The following is a 26,796-nucleotide window of genomic DNA, read 5'->3' on the forward strand; positions in this document are numbered from 1 at the left end:
TTAGGTTAGTTTTGCCTGTCCTAGAACTTCCTATAAATGAAACTGCACAGCACATAATCTTTCTGTGTAAGGCTTTTGTCACTCAGCTAAGGACTCATCCTTTTTTGCATTTATTGGTAGTTACTTCCTTTTTCTTACTGCTTTTATTCCATTTGTATGAATATATCATAGTTTGTTTATCCATTCTCTTAATGATGGACATTTTGGTTGCTTCACAATTTTTAGCAATTGTAAATAAAGTTTCTATGAATATGCTTGTATAAAGCTTTCATGGATATATGTTTTCATTTCTTTTAGGTAAGTACTAAAAGGAGTAGAGGAGTAGAATTGCTGAGATGTATGGGAAGCATATATTTAATTTTATAAGAAACTGGGCAGATCTTTTTTCTAAAATGTTTGAACTATTTTCGATCTGCTAATAATGTATGAGAGTTCTGGTTGCTTCTTGACATCCTTACATTTAGTGTTTTTAGTCATCTTTACGCTATTTTGGTGGGTAGTAGTGATATATCATTGTGGTTTTAATTTACATTTTCATGGTGATTAATGATGTTGATCACGTTTTCACATGCTTTCTGGTTGGTGATATATCCTATTTTGTGAAGTACCTGTTCACATCTTTTGCCTGTGTTTAATGGAGTTGTTTCTTTTATTTTTGAGATTCAACTTGCTAATATTTAGTTAAGGATTTTTGCACCCATGTTCATGGAGAATGTGTGTGTTTTACTTTTATTGTAATAGCTCTCCTTGGTTTTGGTACCAGGGTTAGGATGATCTCGTAGTATGAGTTCATTTTATAAATAATTAGTGTTAATATATTTTTTCCAACTTTCTTACAAACTTCCTCTGAATTTATACTTAAATTATGCTTGTAGACAGCATAAAATTAGGCTCCTCCTTTTTCTTTCCAGACTGATAATTTTAAATTTTAAGTGGAGTTTTTTGGTCAATTCATATTTAATGTAATTAATGTACCTATGTGGGTATTCATTGTTTTTAGGTTGTCCAATCTATTTTTATTCCTGTTTCTCTTTCCTGCTCTCTTTGGAGGTAGTGTGGTTGGAGGTGGGGGTTTGTTTTGTTTTCTGTTCTGTTTTGTTTTGTTTTAGAATCACATTTTAATTTATCTACTGGTTTTTTAGTTATCCCTATTTGCACTAGTTTTTTTTTTTTAAGTAAATGTTCTACAGATTGTAATAAATATCCTTAACTCACTACAGTTTACTTAGAGTCACTTCACAAAATGTAAAAATTTTGCAACCATGCAGTTTTATTCACTGCCTTCGCCTGTATACTCCAGTCATGTATTACATCTACATATGTTATATGCTTTACAATATAATGTTATAAGTTTTGCTCTAAGTACTCATATGTATTTAAAACTTTAAAGAGAAAATAGACTCTTACCTGTATCCACATACTTACCATTTATGACATCCTTCATTCCTTGCTGATGAATTGAGTTTCTGTCTGATATCATTTCACTTCAGCATGAAAGAACTTTCTTTATCATTTCTTGTAGTTCAGGTCTGCCGATGACTAATTCTCTTAGTTCTTATTTATATGAAAGTGTCTTTTTTTCACCTTCATCTCTTGAGGTGTGTTTTTCTGAATATGGAATTCTGGATTGACAGCTTTGTTTTTTTTTTCCTTCCAGCCCCTTTAGAGAGGATCAACTGACTTCATATCTCCACTCTTTCTGTCCTTCATGAATGAACCAGCTGTCATTTATATTGTTAGTCCCTTGTATGTAATATGCCGTCTTTCGCTAGCTGATTTTCTCTTTATGTTTCGTTTCAGCTAAGATGGACTACTACTACATATGGTTTTCCTTGTATTTATCCTGCTTGGGGTTTGCTTATATTTTTGCACCTATAACATTATGTCTTTCATCAAATTTGAATTAAGATTGGCTTCTTTTTAATTACTTCTTTTTTTTTTAATTTACTTATTTATTTGACAGAGATCACAAGTAGGTGGAGAGGCAGGCAGAGACAGAGAGAGGAGGAAGCAGGCTCCCCGCTGAGCAGAGAGCCCCATGGGGCTCAATCCCAGGACTCCGGGATCAACCTGAGCCGAAGGCAGAGGCTTTAACCCACTGAGCCACCCAGGTGCACTGGCAATTTACTTCTTGAAACATTTTTTTCCTACTTCATTTTCTTCCCTAATTCTAGAGCTCCAGTAATAAATGATAGACCCTTTGATACTGTCTCACAGGTCTCTGAGCACTTGCTCGTTTTTTAAACTTCATTTCTCTCTGTTCTTCAGATTGTTTAATTCCTGTTGATGTATCATTGAGTTCACTGACACTTTCTTCTGTCATTTCCAATTCTCTCGTGAGCCGATTCAATGAATTTTTATGTAATACTGTATTTTTTAGTCCCAGAATTTCAAGTTATTTTTTTAATCATTTCTGTTTATCTGCTAGAATTTATATCTTTTCATTGATTGTGAACTTATTTTTCTTTATATTCTTAAGCATAATTATAATAGCTGCTTTAAAGACCTTGTCTGCTAGTTCCAATATCTGGATCTTCTCAGTGCGTCTCCATTGATTGCCTCTTTTTTTTTTTTTTAAGATTTTATTTATTAATTTGACAGAGATCACAAATAGGCAGAGAGGCAGGCAGAGAGAGAGGGGGAAGCAGGCTTCCTGCTAGGCAGATAGCCCGATGCAGGGCTCAAGTCCAGGACCCTCGGATCATGACCTGAGCCAAAGGCAGAGGCTTTAACCCACTGAGCCACCCAGGCGCCCCCATTGCCTTTTTTCTTGAGTATGGGTTACTCTCTTGAGTATGGGTTCTCTCTCTTCTTGAAAGATCTCATGATTTTGAATTTGGTCACTGTAAATAGTACATTGTACAGACTCTAGTTTCTGGTATGTTCTTCAGTAACATGTTGATTTTTCTTGGTTATTGTTCTAATAGGCAACTAACTTGGTTGAACTCAAACTTCAAACTCTATCTCCCCTCCACTGGGCAGCAGCTGCATTTTTTGTTTGGTTCTTTTTGCTTCGCTTAACTGCTTGGAGTTTGCCCTATATGTGTGTAGCTCAGAAGTCAGCCAAAGATTTGAGCAGAGTTTATATATAGAATTTAGGGTTCCCTCCCTTTGCTCTATCCTTTCCAGGATTTTCCCCTTCCCTTTATAGCTGCTTTGGCAGCCCCAAATTCACTTATCTGATTCCTCAAGGTGGTAAGATTTCCATAAAAATTAAAAATTAAAAAAAATTAAAAGGAAGCTCACCCATAGTCATTTTCTTCTTCCATGTGTCAACTCCCATCCGGCTTCTGCATAATTATGGTCATGCTCTAGTGGCTTCACACAGTTGTTTTGTATGCTTTGTTTATCACTGTCATCTGTGTGACATCTGTGTAGTGTTGGTCTAATACAGACTATTACACCTTTTTTGGAATACAGAACTCTATCTCTATTGCTTTGACTACTTTTTAGAGATAGTTGCTGGGCAGTCAATCATTTGGATTTTCTTTTCTAGCAAGGCTGTAAAACACAATAGTAGTTAAGATCCTAGACTCTGCAGATCAACTTCTTGGGTTCAAATCCCTGCTCTGGCTGCTGTGACTTCGTGCAAAATATGGGTCTTCGCTATGCCTCAGCTTACTCACCTTTAAAAATGAGGATAATCCCATAGTATCTCCTAGGTTTGCTGTGAAGTTTAAATAAAGTCATATGTAAAGATCTTGGAGGAATGTGTCTTTCATGGCCAATAATAAATAAGCCAGCATTGCTGGGTTTTATTGATATTACTTCACTTCTCCCTTCAGTAAACTTTTTGGTGCACTGAGTTTGGGGCAAAGTTAATTAGCACCATTTTATGGATATGCAGACTGAAGATCTCAAAACTGTAAACAGAAGTCAGAAATTACAGCTCCAGGCCTCTTGTTCTTTGCTAATTTACTCAGTTGTCATCTTCCCTCACCACACACTACCCTGAATCCTTCAATGAAATGAGCCTGCCTAAAAAAGTTTATCCCAGGTTTTATTCATTAGGCTGAGAGAATTCCCAGACCCCTTCTTAAATAAGGACATTCTGTTAGGAAGCTTTTTTGGCTTTTATTTACATTTGAAGGGCTTCAACATTCCTGCTGCCTAAGAGGAAAAGCCTGTTCTCCCAAATGCTTTTCTCCTTGGCCACATACCCCAGGCTTGAGCTCATATTCTGAACCAATGACTTCTCCTAAGTGGTTGAGTTTATTATTAACAATGTCCTTTAAACTTTATCTCAACCTTGGCATCTGCAGCTGGGGTGGCAAGGAGGGAGAGAGCTGGTCTTCTCAGGGCTCAAGCCTGTCATCATGAAGGTTCTGGCACCTGCTCCACTCTGATGATCCCTCTCTAGCTCTCCCGTACTAAAAATCAAATTTTTAAAAAGCTACAGTGGTAGGTTCTCTTTATAAAAGGGGCCCAGAGGAAGCTGTGAAAGAAGGCTGATTTTTGAAAGGGGCTTAGTATCATTAGAGTTACAAAGTTGGCCTCAGGCTGCACGGGATATATTTTTTAAATCATCTGAATTCAAATGCTTTTAGGCAGAACAGGCATCACCATTCTCTGTTTATGTTTGACTGGCTCCTGCAGGATTTAGCTTTGTATCAAGTTCTATCTAGGGGCACCTAGGAGAGTACAAGAAAATCTGGATTTTGCTACAGACATTGGCACCTGATGAAGGGACCAGAGACCGGAAAGCATCAGCAGTAGCAGATATAATCCACTAAAGACATACAAACAAAGGCCCCAAATTCCAGCCCATCAGTTCCAGGCCCAGCTGCCATCACAAGTTAGTTTCCTCATTATGGTTACATAAGATCTAGTTGGAAAAATCCACCTGCATCACTCACCTAATTTTATATCTCAAAAACTCAAGCCTACCACAGTGTTATTTTTTGGCAATGACCATAAAGAACAAACTTGGGTACTCCTGTACAAGTCAGGAATGATTCAGTATTTAATTGAATGAAATGAAGTTGATCTGGTTCTTTGGAGGAGAGCTTGGAAACCCAATGGAAGCTACTAGAGCCACAGAGCCAGGACTGAATGTTGCCTGCCTCCTCTCTGCCTTTGGTTTTGGGCCCCTCCACCCTCCTCAACTGGGACTCTGCATCGCTAGCCAGAGATATCTTCCTTGGTCACCATTTGATAGTGTCTCTTTCCTGCTCAAAACACTCTTAATGACTCCGGACTCCCAGCGCCCACAGAAGAAACCCTAGTTGAGTGATGTGACATATAGGGTCTGAGTTTTGACCTTTAGCACATCCGCAGACTCTGACCACATCATTCCCTCCCCTCCCTGACATCAACTCGGTCCTGCAGCTGTAGTCATAAGATGTGTCATACCCAGTCTTTGCCAGGTTGCGTCCTTGGCTTAGGCCACTTGCTGTCTCCAAACCCCACCCCCACTGTATTAGTTTCCCATTGCTGCTGTAACAAACTTTCACAAACATAGTGGCTCAAAACAAGCCAAGTTTATTCTCTTAACCTGCTATAGGCCAGCAGTCTGAAATCTGTTTCCCTGAGCTAAAGCCGGAAGTATTGGTTGGGCTGGTTCCTTCTGGAGTCTCTGAGGAGAGAATCCATTTCCTTGCTTTTTTTAGCTTCTAGGGGCTGCCCGTGTTCCAGGCTGGAGGTCCCCAACTTATCTTCAAAGCATATCACTCCAGGCTCCTCTCTGTAGTCATCTTGCTTCCTCCTTGGCCAAAGTCAGGTCTCCCTTTGTCTCTCTCTTACAAAGACACTTGTGATTACATTTGGGGCCACCCAGATAATCCAGCGTAACCTCTCATCTCAAGATACTTAACTTAATCACCCCTCCAAAGAGCTCTTTGCCATAGGGGGTAATATTCACAGATTTGGGTGAGTAGGATGTGGACATCCTTGAGATCCAACTGCCCTCCAGGTTCTTAGCTCAGATTTTGTTTTTCTCCTCTAAGAGGCATCCCTGATCCCCCAAGCTGTGTTCATGGGCAGATTCCCTCATGGAGCATGTCACACACCAGACTGTAATTGCCCTTTTGGTCTCCCTTCTCTCAACTGTCCACTGCTCCAGGGCCGGGATCTCGGTCACCTTCCTCCTTTCAGTGTCCTCAAGGCGTGGCCCATGATGTATGCTCAGTTTTTGTTGGCAGGGATGGAAGTGTCCCTCTGGCTGATCACTCTAGGACGAACAGCCCTGACAAAGTGGACACAGAGGTCTCCCCATCAGGGGGTGAAGGTGCCTGAAGAAAGCAGGGCTGTAGCTAGGCCAGTTGGTGGGCCAGATCACCTTGTACCCAGGCTTTCAGATTCTAGAGCCTTGCACAGGGCATACAATGGCCCAGCAGCCATAGAGGCCTGGGTTCCTCAGGTCACATGCCCCACTCCCTGCAACCTTCCTGTCGCTCTGACCCCAGGGACATGGCCCTTGGGAACAGGTACTCAGAGTCCAACTTTACTACACCTCTGTGGTGCTCTGTGACTGGTTCCTTTAGACACTGATTAACTTTTCAGGGAAACACAATCATTAGGCAAATTCCATCCACCTACCAGGCAAGATAGAAACATAAGCAAATATTAACCTAGACACGCTGTTTACAGCCCACAGCTGCACATGGCTGGTGCCAGCTTGTCCCTGGGTCCAGCGAGCTGTTTGGTTGAAGGGAGTGAGGCTGACAATTCTGTGCTTTCAGTTTACGCCAACAGATACAGGAACATGAACCCTGGAATGTGGACTTATCCATGGGGCAAGGTTTATGTATCAGCAAGAAACACAAACATTCACACACCCCCAAGACTATATTATATCGCAGCTGCAAGTGTTTATTTCTGACAAGGCTAATCTAGTTTTAATTATTTATGCCAAAACTTATAAGCAACCAAAAATGCCCTGCAGAATGGGGGTGCAAAGGGAAAGAAGTCTTGGTAACTCGAGACCTTGCTACGGCAGGCACCTTGCCCTTAGCTCCTGCAGGCAGCAAGCTGAGGCTGTTTACTGGTGCACTCTTTCGACATGTGGTTGAGGTGGTGTGGGTGGGAGAAGCTTCTGTGAGCTTCTTTTGGATGGTTCAGGGTGCAGACAGGGCTGGGGAGTCTGGTCAACCCTCAAAAAGCACACACCTCTCTGAGACTGCAAAGGGTGAGCTACTGTAGGACTGACCACCCCCTCCGTGAAGGCTCTCAGGCCACTTCAGCTATCCCCAGCCCCTGAGGTGTCGGGGGCTGGTGGCTGGACACTCTGGAAATCCCGGTCAAAACACTGGACTGATTGGAAACACTGAAATCTTCATTCCCTCAGTTGGCAGGCCCTCTCTGGCCCTTTCTAGAGAGTTCAGAGGACATTTCTCTTCATGCCCACAAGAGGATCTTTTCTGCCCTCGCCTGTCCTCTCTCCCTTACCCCCTTTACTCTCATCCATCTGGAGTCCCACACTTATCAGCATCCTGGGCACAGGAGAAGATGAGCACAAGAAAGACCTTAGAATGAGTAAGAATTGCATTTGATTCTGCCACGTCACATACCTAGTGCCAGTTGTGAAACCGAGATTCCTTTTCCTTATCATCAACTCCCACTTGACAGACAGTTTAGGGTCCTGGCTAAAAGCATGGATTTTGGAGTGGGACAGACCAGGGTTAGTGGTGGTGCTGCCATTTATAACCTCAATGCCCTTGAGCAAGTTAGTCTGCCCAACTGCTCCTTCATTTCCCTGTCTGCACAATGGAATAACAGGGATGGATACCCACCTCACAGGGTTGCTATGGGAACAAAATGAGACTAGGCAAGTTAACAGCTTAACAAGTCCTTGTATATGTAGCAAGTGATTGATAAATGTTAGCTGTTGCTACTATTGGCCATGATAGGATTGTGGGTAGTATAAGAGTAACATGGAGAACCTCTGGTTAGAGAATGCTGGAGAATCAACTACTGTGTCATCTCTGTCCTATATTCAGGGTAGTTGGAAGTACAATGGAGGGTGGAAGATTTTTCCAAGAGGTCACTGGAGGTAAAGTCACATAGGATGGAATTCGGCAAGCCCACTCCCCAATACTTCCAGGATCTCTAAGTGAATGAAGAGAATTACATCTTGATCCTGTATTGTTCGTTGAGAGTCTCTTCCCCCTACCCCACACCCCAGCCCCCACCAACCAAAAGAATCTCAACAGAAACTGGCATAAGTAAATTTAGTGCGAGAGGAAGTGTTGAGCCACCCACTAGGGAGGGGCTGGGCCTTCCAGCTTCACATTACAGGTGGGAGAAAAACAGAAAGTGTTTCAGGGACAACTTTAACTCACTGAGCCAGCAGCCTCCTGGGGTCAAAAGCTACTTCCCACAGGTATCAGGCCAGAACCTTTCAAGAAGGAACTACCCAGGGCTGAAGTAACCACAAATGGATCCAACTGGTTTTTGTGGTGAGGAATGTTTGTTTAACATTATGTCCAGATGTCTAGAATGCAAGACACATATGTTGGCCTCAGAAAGTGTTTATAAAATTCTTATTTGAACTCCATAGTGGGTTAGATACTGGGATAAATCAAACTGAAACCAAACTGTTGGCCCCACCCTTGCAAAGAAGGGCTGGAACTGGTCCCAGGTTTCAAAAAAAGTGGACAAAAAAAAACAAAAAAAGAGAATCATGTGAGCAAGGAGAACTTGCCTGATATTCTCAACTGTTTTCCTGTTCCAGGAAAAAGGCTAAGTTGTGGACATGGCAAAGTAATCAGGGACTTTATTGAGATCTGGTTTCCTAGGTGAGCCCAAGATAGGGAGAAAGCCCCCTCCCTGGGAACATCTGGCTCCTTTCCATTGCTGGGCAATTAATGATATACTTGGTTAAACAACCTCCCTGCAAGAGTGGGAGGTGAATGCCCCACTCCCCAAAAAAGCAGGTTACTTTTTCTTCGCTTTTCTACCAAACATAAGCATTAATATCCTCTATTCGGCAATAACTTCCTGTTCTGGCAAAGAAATGGAAATTACTGTGAGGTTTTTTGGCTCTTTTTGTTTTTCAAGACTTATGTATTTTAGGTGGAGGGAGGGAGAGAGAGAGAGAGCGTGCTTGCGCATTGCATGTAGGGGAGAGGGAGAGAGAGTCCTAAGCAGACTCCGAGCTAAGCACCAAACCTGATGCGGGGCTTCATCTCAGTGAGCCCGAGATCACAGCCTGAGCTGAAACCAAGAGAAGGTCACTTAACCAACTGAGCCACCCAAGCACCCCAGAAATGGAAATTGTTTTAATGGGGTTTTTGTTTGTATTCTGGGTTGTTTTTTGTTTTAGGTTGTTTTTTGTTTTGGGGGGGTTTTTTGGTAGGTGTTTTTTTTGTTTTGTTTTTGTTTTTGTTTTTGTTTTACTTTTTTTACCCTAGTGTTGGCTATAAATTCAGATTTGTATTTTCGGGTTTGACTTTAGGTAACAGGACAGACCACAATTAGACCTGGCCAAGAGCTCTAGTACAGAAACAGCTTAGGCTGACATCCACTTCATTTCTGGGTTCCCAGTGCTCTGCCCCCCAAAAAGGAAATGTCCAAAAACATCATACTTGTGAAAAAAAGGAGGTATAAATAAGAGACTTTCAGATAGGGGCCTCTATTAGCTAATTTAACTTCAACAAAGTATAGCTTTCATTTAGGCCTTAGAACAATGACAAAAAAGCTCCTCCACATATATACAAATACTACTAAATGTATTTAGTACATTTATGGTAAGCACATTTGTGCTTACCATATTAATGGAAAATCAAATAATTAAAACATTCTTAATATTGATTATTCCTAGAGAATGGATTCATGAAATGGAGAGGCTAGTCTAGATTTTACTTGCTATCTTTTTTTCTTTTTTTTTTTCCTGGTGACTTTAACTGCCATTTTCCACAGCATCACTATTATAATTTTTTTAAAAATTTAAGAAAAAAGTGTTTCTCCACAAATAGTATGTTTGAAACATCTGAAAAATCATTTATTCACAGCTTACTGTGACAGAGCCTATGACTGAGAGTCTGTTATCTTGAAAATAGTCTCTAAATTGCTTTCTTCCTTTGATGGATAAGAGGCCAAGGGTTGGAAACTAGGCCAGATTCCATCTCACTGCCCACCCCCCTCCAGTTCTCACCACTGTTTAAACTATTCAGGCAAACTTGCTTCAGCAAACAGAAGATAAGGCTGAAATAGCTGATGTAATGGTGACCGAGTTTTTCCTTCTGGCAAATTAAAACAAATGATTTTGCTGTCAGACTTTACCACTGAAGTCACTTGGCAATCCAGAACTTTTCCATCAAGAAATTGCAAAATTGGATCCACTTGGAGGGACCCAAGAGAATGGAATATTTGACCAAAAAGATAAGATAAAAGAGTGAATCTTTGCATTCTGTTGGATGAGTGTGCAGAACATTTTCTAGAGATACGAGGTGGTAAAAGGTTGCATTTGTATGGATGAGGCATGTCAGAGTGTAAGGCCAGAGAATAATATTTTAGAAACAGTGACTCTCACTGGGTTGTGTAAGTTCTCATAGGGCCTCCCTTTGAGTCTCGAATAGGTGCTTTAAGACTCAGAGGGGGAACTAGATATTTGGGGATGACAATCACCTTTGACTCTTTGCTTCCCTATATAGAGACACTGGACCAGCCCCAGAAACCCTCTGGTGGATCAGATACAGAACACTCAGTGGTTAGGACTGTAGGCCCTGGTGTCAGCAGGACTGGGTTGGAGTCTTGGTACCACCATTCACTAGCAAATAATTCAATGTTTCATTTTCTTCATCAACTGCAGATTATTATACGACTTATATCTTTCAAAGGCCTTGAAAGATAAATCTGGTGATGCATGCAAACATTTTAGCATGGTGTCAGCCACAAACTAAAAATGTCTCTGACCTGAGACTCTATATAATCTCTTGAAGACCATGTAGAGGAGGGTGTCATCACTGGGAGGCTTATGTTTAGTTTATACAGGCATTAAAGACCCGGCTGAAAAAAGCCCAGGCTGACTGTTAAAGAGCCGGCTGACTAAAGTGTTCAATGTGTACAGTTGCCCCTTCACTGTCTTCAAAGACGAGGTGCTTTTCAGATAGTAGAGATTTGGGGGGTTGTCAGCCTGCCTGAAATAAAAATATTTCAAGTGACAACAAATTTTAAGTAGTGGGTGGTACCAAAAATATGGCAGAAGTAAACCAGTCTTCTCCACTATGGTTTCACACTGGGTAGCCTACCATAGCTATTGGCTTCTAGAATAGGCAGATAGAAATACTGTGTGTGTGTGTGTGGAACTCTCGAGACATACCAAATTTCCAAAGTTGAATTGTTTGTTCCTACCAGAGTGTGTTTTAGGCCATTATCTGGTAGAAAGTTTGCAGGATAAATGAATTCAAGCATTTATTCACAGTTTGTTCAACAGTGATTTATGGAGAACCCCACTATGTGCTGAGAATGGTTTTAGGTGCTAGGATTGTTCTGTCCATGAATATAGCCCTGTCCTTGTGGAGTTTACATTCTATAAATACTCTGATGGAGCAAAGCAGAAATTAGCTAACTGGGCATTTCTTTGGACTCTCTCATGGACTAGTGGTGAATTATCTAAGTAAGAAGACCTCAAAGGCTCTGTGAACAGAATGATGGCCTGGCACTCAGAACCTGAATGGACACTCCCAAAGTGGTTTCCTTACGGGCAGCCATCCTACAGGAGCACTTGGCCCCTCTCTCCAGGAGTGAGGACTTGCACCTCTCTCATGAGGGTCTGCCTCTTTGAAACCAGGCCAAGAGTGACTCATGTGGTCACGTGGGGTTTACACATCACCTCTTCACCAATCCATTTCCTGCAAAGTGGCTATTAGCTTGGCCATGTGCGAGGACAGGTCAAGAGGAAAGTAGGAGAGGCCTGGATCTTACAGGCAGGAAAGATATTTGTGGAGGGCCAAGGTTTGAGATGAAAGATTCCTGCTGCTGCTGTGGCTAGCAATGTCGGGGCTCAGGGTATCATAGGAAGGGGTAATGGAGTTAGCAGCTGGTTGCTGAATCCTTCAGGACCCTCCACTGTAAACCACAGAGGCTGATTCTGATAATCAAGCAGAAAGGAGTTTATGGAAAGGAAATTGGCTTGCTCACAGACTTAGCCTAGAGAACCAATCTCCTAGAACAATATTTGAATCCATGCTACAGAACCGCCTGGGTGAAGAAGCTATTGCTTGGTGGCCACCCCACCAAGGAAAAAGGCTACCAGCACTGCCACTGATCCACTGATACTATTTCTGGCCCATTTCTTCTAAAAGAAACCTCTACTGCTCCCCGTGACAGCAAAATGGACTTCACCCGAGAGCCTTTTCCTTTAATGTTCTCACTTCTCAGTCAAATGTAACTCAGATTCAGATCCCTGAGCTCTAATTGCACAGGAGCTTGGGAACTGATTTTCTGGATTCTTCCTGATAAAAGTAGGACTCGTAAAGCTGGAATTTCCCAGATAGAGCAAAGACAGGTTAAAAAGTTGCTGGACAGCCAGGCAACACTGCAATTGTCTATCTCACTCAACCCCTTAACTAAGCCAAGGCCAACCTACACCACAATGTGAAGCACAGTGTCAACAACAACACAATTCTCTGCCTAACGTAATTCAGCTCTCTCTTAAGCAATCTAAAACGACTCCTCTGCCTGAAATGGGTAAAACTCAAACTCAAACAAGAGTGGGCCCTCAGAAGTAAAGAAAACAAAACAACGACAAAAACAAAAAACCCACAAAATAACTGTAGCCATCTTATCTTTTACTGGAGAAAACAGGCAAGCAGGGTTTATGGTATAAAATCTTTAGGGGGGCATTAGTTTGGTAATCAAGGGATTCTCAAGGACTCCATGGGTACCTCTACCTTCTGGCTAGCTTATCCCCTAATCTGATGCAGGAGAGAGGATCTATCCTAGAATCCTCTGTCCAGCCTCCTCTCAAGAGATAGAGAATTTGGATTCAGGGAATAGGGCTGCCTCCTCATAAGGGCTCAGGACACAGTTGTCCAGAGTGTCGCATTGTGGGCCCTAAGATGGGAGCACTGACTTCTCGGTATTGGGCAGCCCCCGCCTAGTCAGATAGTAGAGCTCCCTGACAGGGCTCACAGCCTCCCAGTTTCTCTCCCCCTCCATTTCCCCTCTAAGCTGCCCTCTGGAAAAGACCACAGTCAAGTGTGAGGGTCATTCATTCTTATCTGTTCCCCTTGGACTCCTGGCAGCCCTTGAAGGTCCCTCAGAAAGGGTGTCCTGTGACTGGGTGTGAGGATGCTGCCCGCAGTCTCTCAGGAACTGGCAGGCAAATGGGCACTAGAACTCAGCTCTGTACTCTCCCATGATGACACCACTTGTTCAAGGATATTTGCATTTAATAGAGAACAGAGACTTGAGCCAAAGGGTTGAGTCACCTCTTGTGCAATGTCACTCACCTTTGAGCCCTCGTGCTAGGGATTGCTGAGTAACACAGCGTTCCCCCAGAAGCCACAGGGAGGTAATGCGGCAGTGAGCAGAGCGGGCAGCCCTGGGGCATCTCTACTGCCTGAAAGCCTGCCACCCTCCACTCACAGGGCTGGAGGAGAAAGGGAGCCCAGTGGAGGTCCTTCAAGAACTTCACTTTCTAGGTCTTCCCATCATGGAAAAGATGAGAAGGATGCTTCTCTCTCACTCCACACCTCCAAGGAAATGCCAGCCCTCTGTCCCACTGGCCAAGTTCAGCTTCTGCGACCATCTGAACTTAGCAAAGCGTGTGCTAGAGGAGGGAAGTCTACAGGATTTCAAGTTGCCTTCTGCCTAAAATGAGGGAGTGATAACTACATGATCTTAAAACTCTCCTGGGCCAGGCTCTGTGATTTGGAGAAGGCTGTCAGAGGAGGGATGACCATGGAGGAGACATAAACAGGCCATGAGGAAAGGTTCGGTCAGAGCTCAAAGTACTGGAGGCTGTGAGTGAATCTGAATTCCAATCAGAACCTAATATGGGACTAACAGTCAAGGCTCTGAGGTGTTCAGAAGACCGCAATGGTTGATTCATCACAAGAGGAGGAGACCATCCGGAGATTCTGGGCTTAGGGAAGCCTGCCTTCATGCTGGCTTCACTCCTCTTGGTTTGTTCAGCATTTTTAGGGCTGAGAACCAACCTGCGTGCCGCCTCACCTTGGGAATCTGCTAGCCTTTCTCATGGCATTTCTACACCTGTTGCCCCAGACATACCCCCTTGATCCTGTCCCTCAACTAAACAAATGCAGCAAGTTTTGACTTAAATTTTCAAAGAAGCTTCTTGATCTGATTGGAAGATATCAAGCTATGCAAAAATGTGTTATGACTCTACTGACACTAGGGCCCCTACAGTCTGGTCAGACTAAGACCGTGGTGCATGTAAGACAGTCCAGACCCCGCAGAGCAACTCTCTTGAACTTCTGTCCTTTCCTTGTGCTTCTTGAAGGAGAAAAGATGTCTGGGCCACACTGCTCACAGTCCTCCTCTACTCTTCTGTCCATTTCCTTCTTAACCCAAACACACTCTAGCTTCTCTTTCCTCTGAAATGTTGGAGGAAACCCTCTCCAATACCAGTTGGGGTACTTCTTATCCTTTTCCCCTTTTTGCTTTTTGCCTTACAATAGCTCCTAAGAGCTTCTGGCCACACGGAACCCTGGGGACAGGTCATGGAGGGCAGTGCTTCCACACGAGGACAGTAGTTCCTGAACAGGATCCACTGTCTACTGAACCAGATAAATGCACATTCAACACGCTTTTGGGCCCACTTCCTTTGGATCCACCTACTTCTCATTTTGCAAAATGCTTCTAAGTCCCTAAATTTGTTGTAGCACCTCAGGTAAATACTAGAAGGAGGGTTGATATCTGGGGGACAGAAGTAGAAGAAATTCAAATACCCATGAAAGAAAAGTGTGAGTTCTTGGTGGGAATTATTGGTGTGAAGAGGAAGCGGGAGGAGAGACCAGCGTAGCGATGGTATTGATTGGTGGGTCAGTCCACACGTCTGTGATGCTGAAGTCAGCTCAGTGAATAGTAACCGTAGTACTGATATTTACTGTGTTGACTGAGTGCCAGGTACTTTACACAGAATGTTCCATTTGTTCCCCATGATGACTCTGTGAAGTGATATCCCCCTGCTGAGGAGAGAGGATTTGAAGTCAGAGAGGTTAAGCTACTGGCTCAAGGCCTCGCCTGTTAGTAAGTGATGGCTTTTGGAATTGAACCTGAGCAGTCTGATTCAGAGACTGTGCTTTTCATTTCTACACTTGCTTTACTGTTTCCTCACAGAGAGGCTCCATTTGGGAGCAAGGAGAGAGAGACTCACAGAGTCTCCAATGAGGCCACAGGCCTGTGGGCAGGACTGGTGTTTTCTGCAGGGAGAAAGTTAGGACCTGGGGAAATCCCTGTGACCCTAAGGCATATCGCTATTTAGGAAATGCTGCGCAGGCATGATCTTAGTCAGTGTAGGCTAGTGGGCAATGAGCAGCCTCCATATCCTAACAACTGGACACAAAAGCTTATTTCCTGCTCCCATAAACTCTAAGCAGACAGTTCTGCTCAGGCAGCTCTCCTGGGCTTCTCCTCCACGCAGTGACTCTGGGCCCCAGGGCTCCGAGGTGGGAAGAAAATGAAGGAAGTCATGCTGGCGACTTAACCACCTCAGACAGAGAATGTCACCTTACTGAGACTCCTGTTTCACTGGCCAGAATGAATCACCAGGGGAGGGTTGAGGGGTCTCAGAAAGGTAGTCCATGGATGGTTAGCTGCTTTTCAACAGTCACTACTCAGTCTGGAAGGCCACCATGACTCTTCAGGGGTCACTTGTTATTTCTGTCCCAAACACACTCAAGAGCACATGTGGACAGTGATATGATCGCCTGGCACATGCTGGTGAATGGCTCCTGAAATCTGGCGTTGTATGGGTTGCCCAGGAACTGGAATGCTTGAGAGCTTTGCGTGGGGCACTTCTCCCAAGGAGCAGGTCCAAAGGGTCAAGCCCATTCCCTGGGTGCCTGTACCTGCTGAATCTTCGCCTAGCAGCTTAGACTGGAGTCTGCCCTTGCATGTGGTCCAATGTCACTGACTCTGACCTCAAAGGCAGCCTTGCCAGAGGACGGGTTTCTGAAAGCAAGACCAGCCTTCCCGTGATTCTAGCTGGACTCAGTTACATTGGGTCACATGACATAGTGAGGTGTTTAATAAGTTCCTACTGACAGGCTGCTCTGGGAGTCTGGGCAAGAAAGATTGAATACCAAGATCTAAATCCTCAGACTAAAGACATTTACAGAAAGAATTTGAATAAATGTGGCTCTGTCAGAAGGAAAAGGGGCTAGAAAAAAGGGTGGACAGATTCTGAGGGGGATGGAAAAAATAATCACCTCACCAGCCTGTTCTCAGAATCATATTTCAAATTCCAGATCTTTTTCCCCAAAAATTGTCATTAATTATGGATTGTGTGTCACGTGGAAGTTTGTTAATATTATTAGCTTTGGAGAGGGGTTTCCTGCTTCTTTGCCATATGCAACTGTTTATTTAGTCAGCTGGTTCTCATTTCCAAGTGCAGGTTCAATGGTCCAGCTAGAGGATAATGGGCCGAAATGTCTCGAACGAGACTTGAATAAATAAATAACTCTGATATTTGTTCTTCGGGAGTAGACAAATACAGTATTAAATCCATTGGGATTCACCTGGCCCCTCTTTAGGAAAATGCCCCCGGAAGGAAAGAATAGTGGATTTGAAAACTTGAGTTGTAGATTTTTCTGAAACGTCAGTGTTCTTTCTGTACATCTGACACTTGGTACTTGGAAAACGGTCTACGACTACTCTTGAAAATACCCCTCAGAGGAAAACCATAAAATTTCCCTTTGTTTCCAGATGAGGAAACAGGCTCTGGAAAGACAGCTCTTCCAAGGTCACAGAAAGGGCATGAACTTGGAGATTGTGGGGCCCCCAGTTTCTCACCCAATTTCCCACTCGGGTCAATCCCACCTTCATGAGCCCATTTTTCTTACCAAAGAGTCAAAAGGACTGAAGGGTGGGCTCACAGAGACCCAGTGAGTTGTTCTGAGACCTTTTAGAGCAATTGTAGGAATTTCCACTTGAAACCTGCGCTCAGGGCCTTAGTCAGTGTTGTGCCTATAAGCTGTCACATTAAAAAGCCTCTGCAAAGCAACCTTTTTCCCATCAGCCCCAGTGAGCCTGCTGTATGCTCCTCTGGCCCCACTGTCCCTCTCCTGTGACCCTCCCTCCATCTCCCTCTGCTCCAGCGCTCCAGCATCCTTGGCTGTCCTCCCACTTCCTCCTCCCCTCCACAGACTTTTCCAGGCAGCCCATTGCCCCCTCTGCACAAGCACAGCTGGTCTGAGTGGTGGGCTCGTGCAAGAGGGGCCTCGGGGCCCAAACTCTTGTGTGTGCCAGTGAGCAGGTGTGGGCCGCGCTGGGCCGGAACAGGCTCGGCTGCTCCAGCAGGTCAGGGGCCACAGCAGTCTAGCAAGGCAGAGGTCATGGTCTTGGGCATGGGAACAGACAGATGGGACTCTGAATCAGAATTGGTGTCAGAGGTGGCTGTAGAACAGACATAGCTGTGTGTCACGGGGAAGGGCACTCTAGACACAAGATCAGAAAGCCTGCCTCCAGACCCTGCCCCTGACAATTTCCATCTGTGTGACTTTGGGACAACTTCTCTGAACCTTGGCTTCCTCATGTCTACAATGGAGGCTACCCCAACATTAGCAAATAAGCAGCTCTTCAGAAATCCCTGACGGCACACCGAGCGCTTTACAAACATGAATATACTTATTCCTGATACACATGCTCTGGAGTGTATAGTTATGGAAGTTACTGTATAGTTATGGAAGTGGAGGCGCAGAGAGGGAGACCAACCTCCCCAAGATCTCATGGCTTGCGGAAGCTGAACTGGGATTTGAACCCACGTAGACTGACTCCATTATCTCATCGAGTGGCTGGGAGGTAACCTTCATCAGGTTCCTAGCTCAGTGCCTGGCACAGAGTAAGCACCCAATAAAGGTTTAGAGATAAAGGAGGCTTGATGCGGGGGGCAGGTATGGATGGGGGTCAGGACAAGACTAGCAAAGGGAAGATGCTGAGTAGTACATGTGGAGAGACAAGCCAGACTGAATGAAAAGAGGCAAGCTTCACAGACAGACCAGAGTGGGGGCTTGGGTTTGAACTAGGCCTAGGGTCTCAGCCTAGCTGTTGCTTCTTCTAGGAAGCCTTCCCTGATTGGATTGAATTAGGAGCTCTTCCTCTCTAGTAGATCCTTCGGCATAGAGACCAGGCTCCTGTGGAAATGCATGGACAGCTCTGTAATTACTCAAACTTGCTTATTCTCCGTACTGTGGGCTCAGCAGTGACTCTGGCCTGTTCCCCTGTGCACCCCAAGGGCCTGGCATCTAACCTGACATACAGCTGGATTCAAGAACTCTACTTAGGAAAATGAAGGCGCGAACAAAGAGGCACAAAGGGTGTCTGGGCAAGTAGACTGACAATATTTGTCTCTCATCCAAGCACTTCGATTCGCACAGCAGTGAGTCCCACTGAGAAGCTCACTCAGCCTTTGTTCCCACTCCAGGCCTGGGTAGGTCAGAGTGACATGTCTGTAGGGTCTGTGGGTTATGTGGCTGGGCCTTGCAGCAAGGCAGCAAATAGCTGCTAACAACGAGGCTACCTCAGGGCCCGAGGGAGGACCCATGAGCAGTGTATCTTTGGACCTCTCTTTTCAGACTTCTCTGCCACCCCTGGCACGTGGCAAGTGTCCCAGGAGAGTGACCAGAGTGCCTGGGAATGGTCCTGGGAAGTTACCCTTCTAAGTCCTTTACCCTCTTAGGATCGCCAAATCCTTCCAAGGGGGGTTACCTCACGTCTGGAAAGAGTACCTGAAATGCTCCTCTCAGCAGACTTTTTAAGAAGTTGCTTTTCTTACCAAGGCCCATCCCCAACACAAGCAGGCACTGGGGTCACCCACCCCAGTCCCAACCCCAACTCTCTGGACCCTCCTTCCTCATTAACACAAGCTCTTCCGGCTCCTTCCAAGCCTACGGCTCGTGGGAGCAGCTCTCTCAGGGAAATCTCCATGGGAACCTCCTGGGGAATTCCAAGGCCCACGGATGGCCTGCCGTCTGAACTTGGCCTCTCTCACAGTTGCTCAAGACCGCTGGCACACTGATGGGGAGGCAGGACAAAACACTTGGTTTTCTTTCCCCAGCAGTGCTGCCTGGGCCAACCCCCGGTGCTCAGAGATGCCTTATTGTATAAGCTGCAGGTGGGCAGGCCGGGATGGAATAGGTTCGGGCACAGAGTGTAAACCCGATGTGTAATCACCTCACAGGCTCGAGGTCAAGGTTTATGGTTCGACTTTGCATCTTCCATCAGGCCTTGCTCTTTATACAGAGCAAGGCAGGCAAAACCGTAACTGCTAGAACACCGGGCACAATTTCCAGACTTGGCCATTCCCAGCTGGGAAAACTCTGGACTTGGCACTTGTACCTCCAACACCTCCTTTTGTGGATGCATGATATAGCAGGAAACACAGGTTAAAACAGTTATTGTGCTGAGATCTCTCTTGTTGGCAGAGATCAAGGGCTTCCTGATAATCTGTTCTCTGGAAAACACAGGGCAAGGAACGTTCCGGGCAGCCCCACAGATAACCCACAATAATGAAAAGTTCTCCGTAAATGAAATTGTTGTGAGATACAAGAAACAATGTGGCCAGCCTCACTGAGGCTGATGGGGTAGGCAGGGTGGGTGAGAGTGTGGCATATCTCCATAGTGCTCTTGACCGAGGGGGGATCAGGCCAGCCTTGGATCAAGTGAGAATCCAGCCTGGACCCAGGCAGGCAGGGCTGCTGGCCTCCCAGCTGTGACCTGAGGGCAGACAGAGCATCATGACACTACTAAGCCTTAGAGCCCCGTCCCAGTTCTACTCCCAAGACCTCAGTGGGTCACAGACCTAAGGAAAAGGAGGACAACATTTGCTCTGCTTCTCAGGGTGGTCACGAGGTTTAAGCTGAATGACTGCGACAGCTCCCAAGCTGTTGCTGTAAATGCTCCTCTGTGACGCTGGGGACCCTGCAAACCACGATCCTCCTTTGCCAGCTGGTAGCAGCTGGTGTCGCCAGCAGTGAGAAGTAGCGACAGGCCAGGGGGCAGTGAGCAAGGCTCCTAGGATGCAAACTTGAAGGAGCCACTTACTCTGCCAAGCACCCGGCACCCGCACGACCCTCCAGAAAGGCCTGCAGAGACTCAGATGAGATGCTGTTCCCTGTCACCGTAATTTACAAGCACATACCTCGGTGTTGCTGACGGGGAGCCACCCTCCTATACGTTCCCTGCAGTTCATCTTAATGACTTAGTTTTGTTTTTGTCTTTTCTTTTCTTTTCTTTTTTCCCTTTTGATGACAAAGACAAGCAGCTTTTCATCCATGAGCGAGCACTCAGGGCTTCAGGATAGCTGCGGACATTCCCGAGGGCTGTGGGGCCAGGAAATCCTCACTTCCTTCTCTGGAAGGGTTGAGCCTTGGTTTCAGGAAAGGGCAAGATGCCTCTCTTGTTGCCAGCGGCTTCCCCGTGCCCACATCTGGCCTAAACTGGTCCACCAGAGGAAAACAAGCAGAGTGAAGGACAGATGAGCAGTCAGCAAGGATAGGCTTGGAAGAAGGAATGGAAGGAAGTCCAAATTGCTATGAACAGAAGAAAGAGTCACCTGGAGTTCAGAGGCGTGTCTGCCAAGAGCAATCAGCATTATTATCCCCAGTTTCCATGAAACCATGATTCCATCTGGTTTAAGGAAAACAAAACCTATAGTGTTTAATGATTTCGTTCCCGTAATAACACTAAATGAGCAAACAATGTCTTTCGCTCTGCTTGGAGAAAAATACAAACCATCCTTATGGAGTGATGTTTAAGTATGAAACTCACTCTCTGATGCACCTCTGCCTCTCTCACCGCCCCCCCCCCCCCCACACCTATTGCTCTAGCCAGTATTGACATAACAGATGCCAAACCGTTAAGCTGTTGATACTGTGCTCTGGGGCATCTTGGTTACAACAGTCACGTGATCTTTGTGTCTGTATTCCATCTGAGGTGTAACTCTGGCTAGCCGAATCCCACAGACAGCAACCCAGGGCCAGAAAGTAGAGTATTGGAGGATTTTCTGTGCAAGAAAATGATAGAAACAGACCAAATCTTACACTTGTCATTTAGGAATATATTCTTGTCAGTAGTACTTACTTAGTTTGCTAGGACTGCTGTAGCAATCACCACGGGTTAGATGATGTAAATAACAGAACTTAAATTTTCACGGGGCCCCTGAGTGGCTCAGTCAGTAAAGCATCTGCCTTCAGCTCAGGTCGTGATCCGAGGGTACTGGAATCAAAAGCCCCACATCAGGCTCCCTGCTCAGTGGGAAGTCTGCTTCTCCCTCTCCCTTTGGATTCTCTCTCAAATAAATAAAATCTTTTTCAAAAAGAAAATTAAATTTTCACACTTCTGGAGGCTAAAAGTCCAAGATCAAGGTGTCAGCAGAGTTGGTTTTCACTGAAGTTTCTCTTTTTATCTTGCAAATGGCTGCCTCCTCCCTACGTCTTCAGGTGGTCTTTCCTCTGTGTGTTTATAACCTAATCTCCTCCTCTTGTAAGGACACCAGTCATACTGGACTAGGGACCACCCATGTGGCATCCTTTTACCTTTTACCTCTTGGAAGACCCTATCTAGAAATACACTCACATTCTCAGGTACTGGGGGCTAGAACTTCAACATATGGATCTGGGGGTGGACGGACACAGTTCAGCCCATGACAAATATTTGGGATGATAACTGCAGTTATAGTTAACCTTTCCTGTAGTGTTTGAAACTGTACTAAACACTCAACTTGAATCTAATCCTTAAAAAACAGTTTTATATGGTGGGTGTCATTACTGTTCTCATTTTAGAGCTTAGTAACAAAGGCTTTAAGAGGTTGAGTGACTTACCCAATGATACATTACTAGGAAGTATGGAATCAAGAATTATGAGGTAAGACATAATGTGAACTCAGGTCTGCCCACTCCAAAGAAATCCAAGTTTCAGAGGTCCTGCAATATTTCCCTTTCCAGAAAACTAATGAAAACAATTTACTAACCCTCAGCACATATATACATTGAAGAGAATAAAGTGAAATATCTTTAGAAGAAAAATATAATGTCTCAGGTATGCAGTGAAGGAAGAATATGATATATGCCATTTTGGAAGAAAACTGGTTTCACAATTGGGAAGTATTTTAAAGACTAAGCAAAAGGGGAAACAAAAAGAGCAATGAATAATTAAACTTTATTTGTTGATGTTCTTGGGATTGCATTCAAAACCAAATCCATTTTGGAAAAAACCGCAGATCTCAAGAACACATTTTGTACTATGAAATTTGAACCTTACACAAAGACAAGAACAAGAGCTAAGTCAAGTAGTAGAAACATCTATGTTTATTTTTCTGTACTTGAAATATTAAATCACATCTATCTCTACACCTATCTCAAAACTATCTGGTTTAACTCCTTCGTTTTCCTTGCCAATCTCAAGATTCTTATTTATCGTCATTATCAATTTAAAGAGGGCATGTGATGTAAGGAGCACTGGGTATTATATAAGACTGATGAATCACTGACCTCTACCTCTGAAATCAATAATACCGTCATATGTTAATTAATTGAATTTAAATTTTAAAAAAGTTTATCAATGATCCAAATGTGTCATTTTTAACATAATATCTATTTTACCTATTTTTTCCTCTCTGTTCTGCTACCTGACCCATCCAAGCTGGATATTAGCTAGCTAATTAAGATTTTATTTATTTACTTGCTAGAGAGAGAGAGCAACAGTGGGGTTGGAGGGAGAAGCAGATTCCCCACTGAGCAGGGAGCCCGATGCAGGGCTCAGTCCTGGAAATCCAGGATCATGACCTGAGCTGAAAGCAGATGCTTAACCGACTGAGCCACCCAGGTGCCTTTTAGCTAGCTAATCCTAACAGGAAATGAGTAACTATGATCTGAAATGATTCTTGAACTAAATATTTCAAACATTCCAGATAAACCTAAATTGGGCTTCATCCAAAATGTTAGCACCACTCAGCAAACATGGCTTACTAGTTAATTATAGTCATGGTTCTGTAATTCGCAGGAATGAATATGCCATTATCATTGTCCCCCCCCCCACCAAAAAAAATACATCCAACATCTCCTGTACATTGTTTTGTCAAAGTTACTATAAAAAGATGGAAAGATTTAGTTTTATGCCCCTAAGAGGCAAGGGAGACCCTAGTTTAAGATCAGTAGTCTACCTTGTATATATTCTGGTTAAAAACTCGAGCTGGCATAAATTGATATTAACCTGCTAACCTTGAATTTATCCACAAAGAGTGTCTAAAGACTGAAATAGATAAAAAACACTAATTCCTAAACCCAAGACTTCAACCTGATCTGAACATAAATCCACTTAACATTGAGTTCCTGAATATGTAATGCACAGTAACTAATAAAAACATTTGATAGAGGGATTAGTGACCCAAGTCCATAGTGGTTACATTGAGACTTGAACTGTGACAAACATTAATCAACAAACCCTCCGAGGAAAAATAGTCCCTTTGTATTAAAAATCAATATTGCTTTTTAAAATCATAAATAATGCAAAACAGGACCAATGTCAACAGTGGTTTACCACAAAGATACACAGGTTCCCAATTTTACACAACAAAAATACCATCCTATGCCCAGTTTCTATCGGTAGGGGAAAGGGGGACGTTGCTGTTGGCTCTGTTTTCAGGACAACCTGGGCGGTGACCTGCATATGTCTCATTTACTCTCTAGCATGGAGAGCACCTTGCCCCCTGCCTCCTCAAGCACATTCTAAACTCCAAACCTTCCTCCCTTTCTTTAACTTCTCCCTCTACACATTATAGTTCTCACTCATTAAATTCCCCTCAACACTTGAGGTTACCTGATTATCTCCTTCTTGCCATGCTGTGAGCTCTAGGAAGGCAGGTGGCAAATGTTTTAACTTTCCTAGCTACTTAGTTTAGTCTAGTAATCATTCCAGAAATGCTTATTTAATAAATGAATGAATTAGAAATTGGTCTCTTTTTAAACCATATGCAATCCCTTTAGTCTGCTGTAGGATAAGCTTTTATGCCCACATTGGATTTCTTTCCCTGGTAATAACATTTCTAACAACAAACTGTGTCTTTAAAATGCATTATTTTTGTGGCTAGTACAATCATAGTACGCATTCAGCTACTCTGCTAAATATTAAACTGACTTGTTTATTAACTAAAGTTAAATATTTTCAGTAATCTAAAGTGACCAAATCTCTGTAGTATCTAAAGCAATGTACTCAAATATCAAATATTCTTTTTAACTCTTCCAAGAAGAGAATCTTGGGGTGGGGGTGGGAGGACACTGAATAATTACTCTTATATCTTACAATGTGACTCAGATTTTAGGAGCAATATGACAAAGTGAGGGCAGGACTCTCATGTGGAAATCCCCCAAACTGGGTACTTGTGACCCAGGCCAATTTGAAATTTTGTGGCATAGCATGGACCCGTTGCTGAGCAGCCCTGGTGATGGGACCACAATTCTGCCTCAACAAAGCTGTGCTCCAGCCCAAGTAAACAACCCCCCTGCCTTAAGCAGGCACAGGGCTGTGAACACAATATTTTCACTCTGCTCTGAAAACCTACCATTTCCAACCTTGGAAAGCACACAGTGCTCTCTTGCTGAGAGGAATTTGCTGCTTAAAGTCAGAGGAAACATACTTCAAAACTAAGAGGTTACAGACCATCTAACACTCAGGACCCAATGTCTAGAAAACAAGACCTCCATTTTGTGCTTGAGTGTTAGTTTTTCTGCTGCACCCAAGTGAGGAGTACTGAATGTCGGTGTCCATATTTGTATGTTCCTCTCACACTGTAATTCTATTTGCCAGTGGCCTTGACCTGTTGGGCAGTTTCTGCGAAGCAAGGGAACTGTTTGCACTGACTGGACCTAACTGGGATGCTCTGCTCGATTGGCTTGCTTTTAACTTAGAGTCTGCCCTAGGGCTTGAAATCCTGATTTTGTGGCAGAAACTTCTGAGGAAAAGATGGGGGGGGGCAAAAATCAGACCCCTTTCATGCCCCCCTCTCTCTGCCAAGATCCTAAGAGATGGATTCTAGATGGAGAACTCCTTGAGATGTGAGCTGTTACGTTGTTGGCATTCCCTTAAGCTATTTTTGAGTAATTCCCAAGAAACGAGGAAGCTCTGATTTTTTTCCTCTTCTATCACACATACACCCCACCACCACCACACACACACACAATATGTATGTATTCTCTACCTTTGACTTTGCATTTGTAATTAATATTTTTCATAAAATAAGTCAGTATTTTATGTTGCTCAGATTGTGTCATGGTTCAGGGGTGTTCGGGTAGGTCAGTGAAACCTGTCATAGTGCTGTGTGGAAGTTTTAAAATATGTCCACGAATTCTTTGACATGCCTTGCTTCAAAAGATAAGACCTAATTCCTCTCCTCTTGAGCATGGGCCAGATTTAGTAACTTGTTTCAGAGGAATACAACGTAGCAGAAATGACGCTATGGGACTCTGACTTCAGCTCATAAAAACAATAGCTTCTACCAGCTCTCTCTTGGCTTGCTTTCTTTGGTGAAAGTTAACCACCATGTTTTAAGGACACTTAAGTGGCCCTTTAGAGAGGCCCAGGAAGAGAGGAGCTGAATCTGGTGCCAATAGCTTGTATCAACTTGCCTACATGAGTGAGCTTTCCTGGAAGTGGATCCTTCAGCCTGGCAAGCCTTCAGATGATTTCCATCCCAGCTGACATCCTGACTGCAACCTCATAAGAGATCTTGAACCAAAACCACCCAAGGAAACTACTCCCAAATTTCTGACCCATAGAAATGATGAGAAATAGTAAATGTTCATTGTTGTTTGTTTTTTCCATTTTAATTCCAGTATAGTTAGCATATGGTGTTATATTAGTTTCAGGTGTACAATGTAGTGGTTCAACAATTCTCTACATTACTCAGCACTCATCCTAAGTGTCCCCTTTAATCCCCATCACCTATTTCAGCCATTCCCCCACCCACCTGCCCTCTGGTAACCATCAGTTTGTTCTCTAAGTTAAGAGTATGTTGTTTTTTCTTTTTTAATTTGTCTCTTTTTTTCTGTGTTCATTTGTTTTGTTATTTGGATTCCTTTCTCTTTATTGTTTGCATATCTACCACTGGTTTTTGATTTGTGGTTACCATTATATTTGTATATAACATTTTATGCATAAAACAGTCGATATTAAGTTGATGGTCACTTAAGTTTGAACCCACTCTTTATTCCTCTCTCCCTCATGTTTTAGGTAAATGGTGTCATACTCTACATCCTTTTATTTTGTGAATCCCTTGACTGATTGTTGTAGACACACTTATTTTTACTGCTTTTGTGTTCCCTATTTTTCTTACTCCTACTTGTGTACTTTCCTTTCCATTCAGAGTCCCCTTTCACATTTTTGTAGGCCTGGTTTGGTGGTCATGAATTCCTTTAACTTTTGTTTGTCTGGGAAACTCTTTCTCTCTCCTTCTATTCTGAATGATAGCCTTACTGGCTATCTTACTGGCTATAAAACATTCTTGGATACAGGTTTTTCCCGTTCAGCCACTCCCTTCTAGTCAGCAAAGTTTACGCTGAAAAATCAGCTGATAGCTCCCTGGGAGTTCTCTTTTATGTAACTGTTTTCTTTTCTCTTGCTGCTTTTAAAAGTCTCTCTTTACCACTAGTTTTTGACATTTTAATTACTGTGTGT

This window comes from Lutra lutra, chromosome 4, assembly GCF_902655055.1.
Source record: "Lutra lutra chromosome 4, mLutLut1.2, whole genome shotgun sequence".
Lineage (NCBI taxonomy): Eukaryota > Metazoa > Chordata > Mammalia > Carnivora > Mustelidae > Lutra > Lutra lutra.